This window comes from Saccoglossus kowalevskii, chromosome 13, assembly GCF_978046115.1.
Source record: "Saccoglossus kowalevskii chromosome 13, keSacKowa6.1, whole genome shotgun sequence".
Lineage (NCBI taxonomy): Eukaryota > Metazoa > Hemichordata > Enteropneusta > Harrimaniidae > Saccoglossus > Saccoglossus kowalevskii.
In genome coordinates this window covers 32698221-32711509 of record NC_140653.1, presented here as the reverse complement: position 1 = coordinate 32711509, position 13289 = coordinate 32698221, and the positions used below count along the sequence as shown (strand labels likewise).

Genomic DNA, 13289 nt, shown 5'->3' with positions numbered 1-13289 from the left:
TTGGTTTGCTGCAGTTTAGCAGCTCTTATTGGCCGCTTAAGCTATTTTGATATTACGTTGCGGCCATAGAGCTGCAGATCGCGTCCATTGAAAACCGCACAGTTCGCCGCCCCGGGATCCCGGGGCGCACGCTATTTTTACCTTGCCCGTACCATCAAAGATGGAAGGGAAAGGTATATTAAGTCGTCGTCGTTAATAATTGTTATTGTGTGCATAATAACTTTACTAATTCTATTCCAAACTTTATCAAACTTGGTCACCTTATTCATCAGTATAAAGTCTTTCCTGAGTTTGAACAACAGATGTCCTGTATGAAAATATCATGCAAAAATTGAGAAAATCTGATAAAATATTTTGACTGTTTCTATTTGACTGATCACTGGTGATACACATCAAAGGTCACTGATCTCAGTGGAAATATGCATTGTTGTATGTGTTCAATGAAGCAAATGATTTATCTTGTAATATATCCTTGGTAATGTATCTCAGAATCCCATACTGGGTTTCAAAACCAACTAATGGAGAGATTGCACAGTCTGATACACATTTGCAAACCTACCAATAAAATCTTTACAGAAAACAAGATGTCAGAAAATCAATATAAGCACTCCTATGAACTGGGTGCCTAACTTTGATCAAGATCTGAAGCTAATAGAAAATCTGTTTAGTTCAAAGTTATCAAATCAAAAACAATACATAACAAATACATTAAAAGCAAAACATTTCATCCACATTTTAAAAAGAAAATTATTCTAAAATATATGTATTCTGTATTTGACAAACAGTTCATTCGACAAATGAAAACTCACAGGAATATGTTTCAGCTATTAGAACAGAATGATAGAGTTTTTATAATACTAGTTTAAAAACGCACTTCAAAGATTGCAGTGTTTGAAGATGTAGATTCTCAGGAGGCAACAGTACTGTTGACTTCTCCCTCCACTGGACACCAACTAACTATTTAAGTTGATTTGCATACAAAGCAGAGCTTGCAACATGATAGCTATTCATAAAGGGTGTATTTTTTTACTTTTCATATAATACAGTAGTCACACAATGAGGCAGTTCATATTTGTCTCAGTGAATCATTAATTTTTGACAGACACCTGTACAAAATACTTGGACTAAAGCCAGCTAAAATTTTCTGTTATCTTGCATGTTTTATGAATCTATTCACATCTAAATGCAGCACTTTTTTTTTGCAATGAGACATTTGTTTTTATACTAAAATATCTGAATTACTTTGAAGAAAGCTGGAAATTATGTCCCTTAAAAAAATTAAACAAATAAGCCACCAATGTTTTTGTAAGATATTTACATCTTTTAAGGACATTTGGTAGACTGATTCCCCACTGTTGGTTCAACCCCAAAACTTGTTTGTATTCATAATTAATTATGACAATGCATATTTATATTGAAACAAACTATGATAAAGCAAATTATATTATATAACAAAGGGCAAGGTCACCAGAGTTCAACTATGTTTTATTCTGTATATAATAAATTCAATGTTTGCATTAGGTATGTTACTATTGGGGAGGTTCTTTTAACAAAGCAAATGTGTTGTGCATCTGAGCAAGAGACATGATACATTGCATAAATAATCAGTTACTTGTTACTAAAATATGCTACACTAACTTATTTTATTTTATTTTTTGAAGTGCCCTGGGAGATGATTTTCAAATGGGGACACTGGTACCAGGTTTGGGAATGATAATTCTTTTTATACTTCACTTGAGGAAGAGGGAGAGATTTAAGCTCATTCAGTCTCTGAATTCAGTACAAATGTATAAAAATGGATGTAGCCACAAGGTAAATACCAATTACTGTGCTTGTGAGATAAACACCACATGGCTGCTAATATCAAGCCACTTGCATCAAACAAAATTAACAGAAATGTTAATAGTGATTTATTTAATTAACCTATCATTCACATAAATGATAGGTAGTGATAGGTTGATATCTTCAGACTTGTGGTAGTGGTCTTGTCCATTCTATTTATTTCTAGTTATTCCAGTGTTTTAACCACATTGGAATATCCCTTGGAGTGAAAGGTACAAGGAGTACTATAGATAGATTGAGAGACGGATTTGATTCAGAAATCAAGATATGGAAAAGTGCAATACAGAAGGCAAGTATAAGTGAAATGTCAATACTTCAATTTCAGTGTTTTTTATGCACAATCTCCCCTTCCCCCCACCATGTTAGCCTTGTTCATGTACTTAGTTATGAATTATTTTCATTCAAATTTAGTATGTAGAGATTATGCAAAGTGGTTTGTTTTGTTATCCAATCATATTAGGAGACATTTTCAGGGAAAACAATTGGTCAAAAATTAAGAGGAAGATGACGTTTTTGAATTCTTCTTTTTAAATGACATTGGGTATAGTTTGGTTATCAGTTAGTTGTTTTAAAAAGACTCATTCATTGTCAACAATAATGATGAGTCTGTTTAATTTTTTATTCAAAGGAACTTGGAGGTGATGATACTGTTGTAGAACATGTTATTGACAATGGAAACTTGGATGTAGATTCAAGCGATGATGTTGAGAGTGAAGGTTAATTTTATGATTTCATTTTTCCAGTGACAAGGCGCCACTGGGTTAATTTGGTCAGTCTGTTGGATTGACTTGTTTTGTTTATTGACTTGGTTTATTTGCCAGGTCCTGTCAGGTTAATATTGTATACCTTTTGATAGTAGGCCTCAATTGTGTTATGTGGCGAGGTTAATGTTGACGTTATTATATTAAATTGGCAGTATACCTGTCTCTGTTTATAACCGAAATATATGTGTTGGCTGGTTTTTTTGGGTTGACTGACTCATTCCCCGACTGTATCTGCATGCCAACTCCTCTACCCCGGACCATCAAGCCTGTCTTTGGTACACGAGACAGCCCCTGTGATTGTGAGGAGGAAGACTACTATTGGTATCCTGCGGAGTTTATTTAGACTGGTGAACGGAAGTTTCATCATCTGCCTCGCCCCGTCGGAGTCCCATGAACGCCGGAGGGCGGGGGTGGCAATGAGATTGAGGACAGTCAAGATGATAGCAGTGAGTATGATACCAGTAGTGAAGGTGATGAACTGAATAGCTCTCACAGTAGAAGAATGCTATTTGAAGATGCAGATATTGATATTCAACCGCAGTCACTTGAGAAAAGTATGTACTTTTAAACACATTTATTTATATAAAAACTGATGAAAACTTTAAATATTCTGCTATATTAATAACTTTTCCCTGTTTGTTATTAAACAAGTAGTAACAATAGAGGTCAGTATTCAGTTTTGATGATACTGAGGCAGTTATTGTCTGAGACTAATCTTCTGTTTGTTTTCTTAACTTAATTTTGATCAGTCACTGACTGAGCTAACAATTTGTTTTATTATATTGAGAATAAGAGCTGTAGTATAAGTTCAGTTAGAATTTCACCTATTTACATACTTGTGACAGTCAGCAACTCAGAGTAATTACACATTATTTTGAATGTTTGGTATTATATAGTGTATGTATCGACTGAATACTACATTTTAATGTTTATGCAGAGTAGTTTCACTTAAAAGTTTTCAGTTTGTATTCTCAATCTGGATATTAAGGTATGTCACTGATTTCATTGAAGTCTGGTACTTGTGTTTTATGAATTATCAACATTACAAGTTTTAGCAGAAGAGCTAGTGTGGTGTGGTTGTGTCTTTCCATCTTCCTTTATCTCTGAAGAAATTTATACATATGATTTCTGGGATGTTTTGATTGTGTGAATAACACATAAAGGTCTTGTGAGAAATGGATCTGTAAAATTTAGATAGTTTGTGGCAAGTTATGAAAATTTAATACAATTTATAATGCAAGGTATTGTGTTTTATCACAGATCCAGGATATAGCCTTTGCTGGGACAACATACAGAAATTGAGTGTATCCAGATATCAAACGTCTGAAAAACAGAATAAATTCATGCAATGGGCAATGTGTTTTGCTACTCAAAATAGAATATCATGCAGAAATAGTGATGGTGATGATGATGTGATGATGGTCTCTAATATTCCTATCTCCAAGTTTCTACCAGATTACAATGACTGGCTAATGCTGAAGAATCGAATGGCAGTTTTGGTAACACGGATAATATGTAAACATCTGTCACACTTTCAGCAGTATTATAATGATGTGGTAACAATGCATATCATTCATGAATTCAGTCAAGTATCCAAGAAGAAAAGTTCAGTGGTGAGTTTTATTAGCCACCATTCAAAGTCTTCAGACAGGGTTCTGTTCATCTCTTTGTTTGCCCATTCATTTGTTTTGATAGTCCACCAGTGTGCCAGACTTTTATTTAATATTGGGATTCTGATCCTACATGGTCAGTTGACTGCCATTTTTTAAAACTCCCATAGCATTCCATTTTTTCAATATTTTTTTGATCATATTTTATGAGGTATGAACACAGTAGTAATTACCGTTGCCTCATATAGAAGGGATCATTACTTTTAATATTACTTTTTTATGAATAGTTCCATGTTCTTAAATAAGCTTATTGCTATATTTACAATTTTTCCAATATCTTGTGAATTTAGTTTCCACGTTGGATTATGTTTTAGGTTAATCTTGGCATTGTTACTGAAAACCCATAAAGTGGTAAGGGCTTTACAGAAATCATGAAGCAGTTGAAGGTACATGTGCCAGAACAGTCGTCTTGTATACCTTATCCCATTCTCTGTAATGGAGATCAGATGTCTGTTGAGAGAATGGTCCATTCGCGGATAACAATGGCTGGGAGTGAGGAACCTCGCAACAGGCTGACAGGTTAATTTGGAGCCAAATCCACATGAATTTCACAAGAGATGTACATTGTTACAGGTAAATCTACTATTATCTCTAACTTACATTTTACTGGCAGTTTGGATAATAACCAACTGTGGACATCATATTCTGAGTAAACCTAAAAGGTTGCTTTTAGTCAATACTTTACACAGAATTACATAATTTTAACATCGATTTGTTTATGCATTCTTTTCGGTTTGTATGCAGCTGATTGTAACAATAAAAGCATGATGATATGACTAACTATGTAGGATACTATGGATTTGTATTATACAGCTAAGAGTTCAGCCAATGTTTGTACTTTGTATCATATTAAAACACTATACAAGCATAAGAATGTAAAGCAGAAGGTTATGGAAAATGTGAATAGTGTAGTGGATCTGTTGAATTTTACTACAGATGGTTTTGTGAGTCTTTTGTGTATGAATCTACTTGGTATGGAGTCACATGATGGTATTCCAGAGGGTCACCTTATCAGCTTTCAAAAGATGAAAGAAAGGGATATTTGAATAATGTTGGAATGCAGATTGTTGAAAAGTTGCAGCCTGATATTAACTATCAGTCAATAACCAGCATCATTGAAGCACATGCTAATCTTCGAACTGTTGATGACCGTTCATATTGCATATGTGACCCAGATGAAGGTATATGTAACGTTAATGAATGTCATATTTTCAACTTTATAACTCTTTCTATCAGCTTTCTATTTGCACAAGATTTTGAAAAAAATACCAATTCATTTTTCAGAAGCACACCTACACCTTTGATATTGAGGAAATATAGTAATATAAACCAAATAAGAGTAGGCTAGCATACTTATTAGCAGCTTATTGTGCACCTGCCATTCCATTCCATTAGGCAGGATAATATGGTGAAATACAGAAATTTGAGATTTTATTTTGTCATACCATGTCAAATATTTTTAGTAAACCCATGTCAGTTGCTCTGGGGTGCAAACATGTATACAGACAGCTTTGATTGCCAAATTCCCCTCTTACCCGATACACTCCTTCCTGGTCAAATGCACTGACATTACCTGAGGAAGTATTTTTTATTATGATAGATTAATTAAAAGGACACAGTCACACAGCCTGTGCATTCAAAGTCAGTCCAAACATATGATGCCAGCACAAATGTTGAAACATTGTTTATTTACATGAAATTAGAACGCACAGTGGCAGTGTCCCATTAAAGGCCCAGGTATACTATAAATACGCTTCTAAACAATAGGGATTATTTCCTTGCTTGTCACGCTGTAGTAAACAGCTCCAGCCAAGCTCCGGTAAAAACGCATTTTCTCAAACTTACAGGTCAATTATGTCGTGCCAAAGTGGATGTACGTGGCTATGAATATCACAGCAGTGACTGTGTGTAATATTTATGATAATAAATAGTGTACGAGTTGAGATTTTGGCGGATAAAAGTCAAAAACACAAACCGGGGAAAGGGACGGGCTACTAATCTTGAATAATTAACAGCTGTAATTCAACGTAACACGATGTTGTATCGCTGAAACAGGATGCATCATAGGCTATGCAAGTGATTAACAACACTTATTAGCACCTCCGGGGCAAGTGAATTGGGCCTTTAAATAAACCTTACAAATTGCTGTTTTGCAGAAATTGATTGTCCTACTTGGATAGAATGCACAGCTGCAGGTCAGTGCTACCTGGGCCAGTGGTATCATATTACATGTGTTGATATAAGTGAAGATACAATACCAGATGGAAATTGGTGGTGTTCTCTCGATTGTGAAAAATTTGTTGATTTTTGTTGCAAACAGAATATACCACAAGCAATTGTCAAGTGTGCAAACTGTGAAGAAAAATATCACTTGTCCTACAGAGGCCTAGAAGAATTACCAGGTAGGAGGGGGGGAAGGGGGAGGGAGGGGAGGGGAGGGAGGGGAGAGGGGGAGGGAGGGAGGGGGAGGGAGAGAGGGGAGGGGAGGGAGAGGGAGAGAAGCAGATCATGGATATTCTCCGCCACATGACCTGTTGAGCCACTCTAAGGATAATGTGAAATATTACAAGGAATTTCCTTGAAAAAAAATCAGAGAACCAGAAATCCAGAGAGTAGTCAGGCAAAATACAAGTATGATTAAGAAAATATTTATAAGTATGATAAATAAACAAATTACATCTTGTGGTTAATTTATTTTGTTTGGCACTTTTTAAAAAAAAATATTTTTCTGTCTCAAAGCTGAACTTAAACTAAAAATTTCCTTGATAGAAATTTTGTTGGCAGTCAAAGCAAAAAAAATAATAGTTTGTAATTTGCTCATTAATTAGTGGTGTTGTATTCAGTCATCTACTATTTTCAAAAATATCTCAAATTTCATACAGATGGTATTGTGCAGAGAGTTGTAGTCCCATGTCAGATGATATTGAGTTTGACCATATTCAAGAGCATAGTAGATCGCTTGCATTTAGAGGGCTGTACCACATGGCACTGAAGGATGCAGAAAGAGAGAACGATGGAAATGAGATAATGGCACAGTGGAGACTGAACATGCTAGATTTCTGGAAGGGAAACCATTACAAGTACAGCATTCTGGGCCATAGAATATTGTGTGGTAAATGTCTACAGTAATGTTGCTTAAAAACATATACCGAGTATATCTGTTTCTCCCAAATATTTTAAAATGAAGCTGTGTGGTGACTTTTATTTTTTGTTTGCTTATGATACTCAATTAAGATTTTATATCTGCAAGCAAACTACATGTATGGTTTCCTATTACATGTATATTGGATGGTTACATTTTATTTGAAATTTTTTTTCAAAATGTCCCTGGGACAACTTTTTGTGGGAGATGGGTTAGGAACGAGAAACGTTTTCTTTTTAGGTGAGCTTATCAGGAGAGTTTTTAATCCAGTTTAAGAAACACCAAAATATTGTTATGGCTGGTTGCTGAATTTACTTCACAAGTGCATATACCACAAGCTATCACTGTTTTATAAATCGATTTGAAAATGAGAGATCTGCATCGATTTTTTTTAATAGCTAGTTGTGTTATAGTCGTGGTTAGAATTTGTTGATATCATTGGACATAGGGCCAATATGGGCCTTAATAATAGCCTGTCTGATTAGATTTGTATGCTAAATATTTCCAGGAATTAATGGTTGGCTTCCGAAGAGACTGTCAAAGGAAATGATATGGAACAGAACAGCCAATATTATCGGAGGTGCTGGCAATAATTTGCCACTTGATCTGGTTAATGAATTTCTTAATAATGAATTCAAACGTGAGTGTAACTGAATAATAGTTTATTAGAAGAATGCTGTACGTAGTATTTGTAAGTAGTAATAATAATAATAATAATAATAATAACAATCTTCATTGATAAATGTATCCTTAATTTGGATATTCATAATACAATAAAGTGAAATTTAAGTATTTGTTAAAAGTGCCTCATAAACACTGCATACATAGATGCTGGATCCATGTACTATATTTGCTCAGTTAGAAACAATTTTCAAATAGAGGCACTCCTGAACCAAAAAATTGCATTTATTGTATGTTACACCTGTTGTAGAAATACTGTACTGCATTGAATTTGTTTACTAAGTTGACACTTTATCAATCTGATTAAAATAAGATCCTGATTGGCTTAATTTTTTTTTTAATTTTTTTTTTTAATTATTATTTATTTTATTTATTTACTATTATTATTATTTATTTTAATTATTTTTGACGTTACAATTATTTTGCTGCAAGAATGGTTTTGTTCGTGAAAGCCACCGGGATCTGAACAACCCGCATAGGAACTCTTGTTCCAGAACCAGGCAATTTACTCAGCCAATCACAGAGCGTCTTACAAAGCGGTTAAACTCATGTTTTGCGCAAGCGTAGAACTCCAGATGAAAAAATGGCTGATCACACATGTACTGCTGCAGAGGTGAAGTTCGAGGTAGGTTTAAGCGTGTTTCGATGAATTTCGTAATTGTTACTGACAAACAATCGTTGTCTCCTTGCATACTTCGCATATTGTCTTGTTTGTAGCTGTTGTCCTGCAGCGTAACTTTGCGTTCGATGGCTACTAGTATTTAGCTTCTCGGATGCGTGCCTTGGCATAACTTGCTGTTAGTTGGTTGACACATGTTAACCCGAAGATTTCAGAACACACTCGCATTTATCTGTTTTATGTGTTTTCGTAATGTCATTCAAGTCGGCCAATTTTCGCCTGAGTCACAGCATTTTTAGTATCTTCTACTTTGGTCTACGATATCTATGTACAAATGTATATGAATACATAGTGAACACATTTATTGCAGTATTTGTCATTATTTTGATTTTCGTCAAACGGTCAAATGGCGGTGTTGGCGCCAACAGTGTTGTTGTGAACGTTTCGTAGTTTTTTGTGTGGACATTGCGTTTGAAAATTTGATATACTCACGCAATTAACGATTGAAGTCATTTAATATTCAACAGAAAGCTGCAATAGCTTGCATATGTTTTGTCGCAATTGTGGAGATTATTTAAATATAGACAGTACTGATGTTATGTCATTATTAATTATTTAATGCTTTACAAAAAATTGTTCACACTCCTTCCAAGTTTCAAATCCTCAAGCCCCTAAGACAGAGGAAAAATGAATTACCAGTATCTATATTAAAATAAGTGTTGTGTAAACACATATTGAGTATCTTCATTTTTGCTCTTTACAGGGGAAAGCCGACTATTGCTCAAAGTAACAAAGGCAGACGCAAGGAGCAGGAATGTGCACTTAGAGAGTATTTTTCCTATTTAAGAGAACTATGATCCTATTTTCCTGATGTGCATTGACCGCAACAGCATCCAAATTGTTACAGTCACAGATCAAGGACACAGGCTCCATTTCAGACTGTAATAATATAAATGTTTGTCCCAATAAAGCTAATGTTATATATGGTGTTTTGAAAATTGTATGTGATATCCCCTCAACTTTTTACTGGATGGTTGATAAGTTGAGAGAGGAAACTGACCAGTTTCCACGTCTACTGTTTATCACTTGATTATACATCTAGATTATATGATTACTTTGAAGAATATCCTGCCTCAATTTCTTACATTGGGATGTACCACAGCGAATCTGATTCTGTAGTATAAGAGTCTCACTTAAAAGAAATGACGAAAGTGTCACATACAGAGTTGCATATTATTTTTTGTACAACAGCTCTTAGAATGGATATTAATTGATATGAAAAATTTTCATCATGATATTCATTTGATAATAGAGTTGTATGTACAGGAATTTGGGAGAGATTACAAACCATCTCATTTCGTTATTTTGTATCATACTTAAGAAACACAAATATATGCAGACGAGTGAAACTTTATGAAGATTTTGCTTCAAGTTTGGAAATAAATCAATTGAAAGACAAAGTATTATATCACAGTTGTTGTGATATTTGTGTATCTAAGTGTTCATGTGGACATGGCAAAGATGAGAGTAGTTATATTGAAAGACATCTTATTCATTACTGTGCAGATAGTGATAGTGTTAGCAGTGACAATATAGAGTCTGATGCAATAATTGAGAATAGCTTATCAAGCACTGGTAAAGAGGACTGAATGTGCCATTGATAATAGCAGTGTGAAGTTGGTATAATCAGATTGGCATTGTATTTGTATTTCATTGTCATCTGATTAAAAACATTTTCATAATGTTATTCATTGGTGAACGAGAATTGATCACAATTTACAAGTGTGACATGAGGATCTGTATTTGTTATCCAACAGATTCAAACAAATATCTGAATGTGAAAATTCTTATTTTGGGGATATTTTTAATCAAATGTTGATACGATGCCAAGTAGATTTTGACAAACTTCAATAATAAATAACTAAATTTGTAAAACCTTTTTTTACCCATTTTTTCCTCAGTATGAGTCAGACATGTTATTTGTGATTGACTACAGAAATTGTAGTTAAAAGCTCTGTCTTGCATATGAATTATTACTTGTAGTACAACATTTTCTTTTATTGGATCTGTCCCCATGCTGGGAATACAAAATGTACATGTACAGAGACATCAGTTATATTATTTTTAATAAATTATTGACAATTGCCAATGTGTCTTAATTGCTGTGAAAACAGTTTTATATTTTGTTACCTACACACATTTAGAACTATAAAACCATGTACCTAGGGGGTGATCCTTGTTGACAATACAACTGCATTTTATTTTTTGACCAACAAATTGATTCTAACTGGCTAAAAACAATCATATCAGCTCTGCTGGGCACAGCCAACCATTTTTCAATCCAATAATTTCATCTGTATTCCGGAGAATCTTTTTTCTGGTGTATCCACTGGCAAGGTTTCCAGCTTTATTCAAAAACTCTTTTTTTAAAACCAAAACTGATTGTTTATTGTATCAGCGCCTTTGATCTTCATATGTTGGAATTGTTGCGCTTAATTAAATAAAGTTATTATTATTATTTATTTAATTTAAATAAATATGTAACAATAAATTAGCATAAACCACAATAAATTGATTTATAAAGACACTGGTATTTCAGTTGTCAAAAGGTAAGCTACAATATTACAATACAAGCAGCCTCTCGGCTGAGATAGCTCCGCTGTTAGCAATGCACATTTCAATTAAAGAACTGAAGATATCATTAGAAAATGAACAATATGCATAGTATCAATGCAATGGGACTTGCTGTTTTCAACAAGAATTCAAAAATATTATTTTCCACCATAAATGATTGTGGTTTTTAACAAGAAAATATCACTTTTTACCAAAAATTACAAAAATATTCACCAAAATTAGAGAATTGATGATATCATTACAAAATGAACAAATTTGAGAGTGGTCCACATGTAGTACCTATATACGTAATATCAAAGCAATTGGACTTGTGGTTTTTAACAAGAAGTCGAAAATATCACTTTTTACCAAAAATATTCACCCAAATTAGAGAATTAAAGATATCATTACAAAATGAACAAATCTGAGAAAGGTCCACATGTAGTACCTATATATGTAATATTAAAGCAATTGGACTTGCGGTTTTTAACAAGAAGTCGAAAATACCACTTTGTACCAAAAAATGACAAAAATATTCACCAAAATTAGAGAATTGAAGATATGATCATGAAATGAACAAATCTGAGAGGTCTACCCAAGGTACATATACACCAAGTATCAAAGCATTCAGGCTTGTAGTTTTCAAGAAGAAGTCGAAAAAGTAAAACATTGACACGAACGACGGATGCCGGACAATCACTCATATGATAAGCTCCGCTCGACAAAGTCGACAACAGAGCTAAAAATTGGAGCCTCATACCTACATCGGATTTTAATCAGATTGCCCATCTCCCCCACTTGGTGGCGCCAGTTATGCTGCTTTCAAATGTTAAAGCGGGAAATTTCAAATACAAATTTGATTATCGTTATTCCAAAGATTAAATTTCGTGAGACAATACAGCAATATTTCACTAAAATATGTGATCAAAATGCAGCTTAAATTGTAAAAAAGTAGTATCAAGTTCTGTGTATAAACCACTAGTGTAAAAAGGCGGAGGAGTGCTATTTTACCCAAAATTTGCTAGTAAGGCATACGATACAGGTCTGAAACAGTGCTTCCTGTGACGACAACGCCCCAGGTGTATCAAGAGTTTTGAGGACAAACATGTACTATGCCTTGTCATGCAGACCAATAACAATTTTAGAATAGATATGATTCAATTCAAATTCTAGATGTATTTGGCACTTGTTAATACAGGGAGTTTTTTGAACAGGGGCCCCCCCTTACCCACTTGGTGGTGCTGCTAAAATGCAGTACTCCCTCTTTTTCAGTTTTTTTTTCTAGAAAAACCCCTGTTAATACAAAGAATACTGTACAACTTGGCATTATAGACTGTTGGACAGCTGCATAGATTTCACACTAGGACCCATGTTATTAGATTGTTTTCTCTGGTAAACCAATCAGTATTGTTCAAAGCGGAAGGGTTATCACCTGTGCGAGAATTGAGTCCTAAACGACAATAACAATACACGCTAAGAATGCAAAGGCTTATGAGTAAACGCTTGTTTGTAAACAATGATATGCTATGGCTACCTGACGCATGCGTAGGTGACAACTCCCTTGCTTTAAATAACATGTAGTTCAAAAATTAATAAAGGTTACAAATTCTGCCTTGCGGCATTAATTACAGAGGGATTGGGTGATTTTATGACACATGGTTGTTTCTACTTGGTGATGTCGGCATCATTTTGTATGTAGTGTGGATACCAAGAATATTGTGCATGAAAGACGTGAATACTTCATAAACATTTTACATGTTTACTACAAATGAAACAGACCGTAAGTTGTGATCACCACAATAGATGTGTCCTCTAAGTCAATATAAGTGTGCCTTCTAAGTCAATATAGATGTGCCATTGACGCACAGAGATTTGCTGGAACAGAAAATCATACATTGATAAAGCGGTCTTTTTCTTTACTATATAATAGTTATAATTTGAACAAATTTAATTCACAT

At 34.2% G+C, this 13289-nt stretch overlaps 1 long non-coding RNA gene and 1 pseudogene across 1 annotated transcript; both read left to right on the top strand.

Annotated features, from left to right (window-relative positions):
- The first annotated feature begins 1683 nt into the window (after window positions 1-1683).
- On the top strand, window positions 1684-5322 carry LOC144349983 (uncharacterized; annotated as a pseudogene).
- Window positions 5323-8531: 3209 nt separating this feature from the next.
- On the top strand, window positions 8532-9719 carry LOC146735241 (uncharacterized). The gene is made up of 2 exons (XR_014931427.1): window positions 8532-8724; window positions 9482-9719. It is a non-coding gene; the product is annotated as an uncharacterized LOC146735241 (long non-coding RNA).
- The last annotated feature ends 3570 nt before the right edge of the window (window positions 9720-13289 follow it).